This window comes from Dendronephthya gigantea, unplaced genomic scaffold (assembly GCF_004324835.1).
Source record: "Dendronephthya gigantea isolate DGI-Jeju-01 unplaced genomic scaffold, DenGig_1.0 000029F, whole genome shotgun sequence".
In the NCBI taxonomy this organism is placed as follows: Eukaryota; Metazoa; Cnidaria; class Anthozoa; order Malacalcyonacea; family Nephtheidae; genus Dendronephthya; species Dendronephthya gigantea.
In genome coordinates, this window is record NW_021163039.1 from 378,424 (window position 1) to 383,591 (window position 5,168).

Here is a 5,168-nt window from a genome sequence, read left to right on the forward strand (position 1 = left end):
TATTGATACGTTTCTCAGTATCAGCGATATCGAGTATATAGGAAGTACTTAGAATTAGTTTATATTGATCCATCTCTATCGTCTCGTAAAATGTTTGTTTCTAGCGAAAACGAAGTACATATTCCTTGCATACTTGCAAATATTCGCATTTAGCTACAATTTATGAGATGTGTCAGAAAATGTGTCAATGTGTCAGAATTTAAACGATAAATGCGTTCACATCAACCACAGTTACTGTCCATAAACCAACCACTTGCGCACTACACTATGTTGTTTAAAATGTGTTAGAGTCTAAACGATAAATGCATTCACTGAAACCAGTGCGGGACTGCGTTTTCTGGGAACCCCGATGCAAGGGTCAGTGTGTATGTTTCCTATTTCTTTTATAATCAGTATAACTCAATAAAAAGATTTTGTACAAATATTATAATTCGATTCAATTACAAATTCTCATTATATCGCTTCGCTTGTCAAGTTCGGCGGGAAAATTCCCGCTGTGTTTCTATACAGTTATATATTTTAAGACCTTCCTCACCTTGATTTGCTGTGCGATATAGCCACTTGCGCAGTATAGTTTGTTGTCGAAATGTGTCAGAATTTAAACGATAAATGCGTTCACATCAGCCACAGTTACGGTGGATAAACCAACCACTTGCGCACTACACTTTGTTGTTGAAATGTGTCAGAATTTAAACGATAAATGCATTAACATCAACCACAGTTACTGTGCATAAACCAACCACTTGCGCACTACACTTCGTTGTTGAAATGTGTCAGAATTTAAACGATAAATGCGTTCACTGAAAACAATGCGGGACTGTGTTTTCTGGGAACCCCCATGTGTGTACAAAGAATTAATCATGTTTATGCATATGAGTACAATGGAGCTACTGACTGCGGTTCAGGAAATGGGAATGGCAATAGAAAATGCCACACTATTTCTTAGTATCGGAAGTATTGATACGTTTCTCAGTATCAGGGATATCGAGTAGGAAGTACTTAGAATTAGTTTATAATGACCCATCTCTATCGTCTCGTAAAATGTTTGTTTCTGGCGAAAACGAAGTACATTTTCCTTGCATACTTTCAAATATTCGCATTTAGCTACAATTTATGAGATAGACGTGGCCTTATTCCATCCATTGAGAAATGTAATGCACAAGACTAGGAATAGGTTTTCGGTAAGCATCCCCGATTGGGAACATGTGGTCTGCAGGCGAACCGGGAAGCGTTTCGAAGACATATAAATAATAAGCTCGACTTCTCAGTCCGGCTTCTCTCACGATCAACGCTAACAAAATTACTCACACTCGTGCTCATTGAATGTGATTGCAGGCGTTAGACTCGCCTTTATATTTGTTAATTTCTTCGCCTTGATTTGTTGTGCGATATAGCCACTTGCACACTATAGTTTGTCATAGAAATGTGTCAGAATTTAAACGATAAATGCGTTCACATCAACCACAGTTACTGTCCATAAACCAACCACTTGCGCACTACACTTTGTTGTTGAAATGTGTCAGAATTTAAACGATAAATGCGTTCACTGAAACCAGTGCGGGACTGCGTTTTCTGGGAACGGCCCCCATGTGTGTACCAAGAATTAATCATGTTTATGCATATGAGTACAATGGAGCTACTGACTGCGGTTCAGGAAATGGGAATGGCAATAGAAAATGCCACACTTTTTCTTAGTATCGGAAGTATTGATACGTTTCTCAGTATCAGCGATATCGAGTAGGAAGTACTTAGAATTAGTTTATAATGACCCATCTCTATCGTGTCGTAACATGTTTGTTTCTAGCGAAAACGAAGTACATGTTCCTTGCATACTTGCAAATATTCGCATTTAGCTACAATTTATGAGATAGACGTGGCCTTATTCCATCCATTGAGAAATGTAATGCACAAGACTAGGAATAGGTTTTCGGTAAGCATCCGCGATTGGGAACATGTGGTCTGCAGGCGAACTGGCAAGCGTTTCGAAGACATATAAACAATAAGCTCGACTTCTCAGTCCGGCTTCTCTCACGATCAACTCTAACAAAATTACTCACACTCGTGCTCATTGAATGTGACTTGTAATTTCTTTTATCACTGACCCATGTGAGAATATATCGGGTAAAACACTGAAAATAAGTTCATATTCGAGTAGCTAGAAATACCGTCATTCAATCGCTACGACGTGATTCAAATCTCCTACTAAATGAGTTTGGAATGCGAGCGAGTTTTTAGATTGCAGGCGTTAGACTCGTCTTTATATTTGTTAATTTCTTCGCCTTGATTTGTTGTGCGATATGGCCACTTGCACATTATAGTTTGTTGTTGAAATGTGTCAGAATTTAAACGATAAATGCGTTCACATCAACCACAGTTACTGTGCATAAACCAACCACTTGCGCACTACACTATGTTGTTTAAATGTGTTAGAGTCTAAACGATAAATGCATTCACTGAAACCAGTGCGGGACTGCGTTTTCTGGGAACGGCCCCCATGTGTGTACCAAGAATTAATCATGTTTATACATATGAGTACAATGGAGCTACTGACTGCGGTTCAGGAAATGGGAATGGGAATAGAAAATGCCACACTTTTTCTTAGTATCGGAAGTATTGACACGTTTCTCAGTATCAGCGATATCGAGTAGGAAGTACTTAGAATTAGTTTATAATGACCCATCTCTATCGTTTCGTAAAATGCTTGTTTCTAGCGAAAACGAAGTACATGTTCCTTGCATACTTGCAAATATTCGCATTTAGCTACAATTTATGAGATAGACGTGGCCTTATTCCATCCATTGAGAAATGTAATGCACAAGACTAGGAATAGGTTTTCGGTAAGCATCCCCGATTGGGAACATGTGGTTTGCAGGCGAACCGGCAAGTGTTTCGAAGACATATAAATAATAAGCTCGACTTCTCAGTCCGGCTTCTCTCACGATCAACGCTAACAAAATTACTCACACTCATGCTCATTGAATGTGATTGCAGGCGTTAGACTCGCCTTTATATTTGTTAATTTCTTCGCCTTGATTTGTTGTGCGATATAGCCACTTGCACACTATAGTTTGTCATAGAAATGTGTCAGAATTTAAACGATAAATGCGTTCACATCAACCACAGTTACTGTCCATAAACCAACCACTTGCGCACTACACTTTGTTGTTGAAATGTGTCAGAATTTAAACGATAAATGCATTAACATCAACCACAGTTACTGTGCATAAACCAACCACTTGCGCACTACACTTCGTTGTTGAAATGTGTCAGAATTTAAACGATAAATGCGTTCACTGAAAACAATGCGGGACTGTGTTTTCTGGGAACCCCCATGTGTGTACCAAGAATTAATCATGTTTATGCATATGAGTACAATGGAGCTACTGACTGCGGTTCAGGAAATGGCAATAGAAAATGCCACACTTTTTCTTAGTATCGGAAGTATTGATACGTTTCTCAGTATCAGCGATATCGAGTAGGAAGTACTTAGAATTAGTCGTAAAATGTTTGTTTCTAGCGAAAACGAAGTACATTTTCCTTGCATACTTGCAAATATTCGCATTTAGCTACAATTTATGAGATAGACGTGGCCTTATTCCATCCATTGAGAAATGTAATGCACAAGACTAGGAATAGGTTTTCGGTAAGCATCCCCGATTGGAAACATGTGGTCTGCAGGCGAACTGGGAAGCGTTTCGAAGACATATAAATAATAAGCTCAACTTCTCAGTCCGGCTTCTCTCACGATCAACGCTAACAAAATTACTCACACTCGTGCTCATTGAATGTGACTTGTAATTTCTTTTATCACTGACCCATGTGAGAATATATCGGGTAAAACACTGAAAATAAGTTCATATTCGAGTAGCTAGAAATACCGTCATTGAATCGCTACGACGTGATTCAAATCTTTCACTAAATGAGTTTGGAATGCGAGCGAGTTTTTAGATTGCAGGCGTTAGACTCGTCTTTATATTTGTTAATTTCTTCGCCTTGATTTGTTGTGCGATATAGCCACTTGCACACTATAGTTTGTTGTTGAAATGTGTCAGAATTTAAACGATAAATGCGTTCACATCAACCACAGTTACTGTGCATAAACCAACCACTTGCGCACTACACTATGTTGTTTAAATGTGTTAGAGTCTAAACGATAAATGCATTCACTGAAACCAGTGCGGGACTGCGTTTTCTGGGAACGGCCCCCATGTGTGTACCAAGAATTAATCATGTTTATACATATGAGTACAATGGAGCTACTGACTGCGGTTCAGGAAATGGGAATGGGAATAGAAAATGCCACACTTTTTCTTAGTATCGGAAGTATTGATACGTTTCTCAGTATCAGCGATATCGAGTAGGAAGTACTTAGAATTAGTTTATAATGACCCATCTCTATCGTCTCGTAAAATGTTTGTTTCTAGCGAAAACGAAGTACATTTTCCTTGCATACTTGCAAATATTCGCATTTAGCTACAATTTATGAGATAGACGTGGCCTTATTCCATCCATTGAGAAATATAATGCACAAGACTAGGACTAGGTTTTCGGTAAGCATCCCCGATTGGGAACATGTGGTCTGCAGGCGAACCGGCAAGCGTTTCGAAGACATATAAATAATAAGCTCGACTTCTCAGTCCGGCTTCTCTCACGATCAACGCTAACAAAATTACTCACACTCGTACTCATTGAATGTGACTTGTAATTTCTTTTATCACTGACCCATGTGAGAATATATCGGGTAAAACACTGAAAATAAGTTCATATTCGAGTAGCTAGAAATACCGTCATTGAATCGCTACGACGTGATTCAAATCTCCCACTAAATGAGTTTGGAATGCGAGCGAGTTTTTAGATTGCAGGCGTTAGACTCGTCTTTATATTTGTTAATTTCTTCGCCTTGATTTGTTGTGCGATATAGCCACTTGCACACTATAGTTTGTCAATGAAATGTGTCAGAATTTAAACGATAAATGCGTTCACATCAACCACAGTTACTGTGCATAAACCAACCACTTGCGCACTACACTATGTTGTTTAAATGTGTTAGAGTCTAAACGATAAACGCATTCACTGAAACCAGTGCGGGACTGCGTTTTCTGGGAACGGCCCGCATGTGTGTACCAAGAATTAATCATGTTTATACATATGAGTACAATGGAGCTACT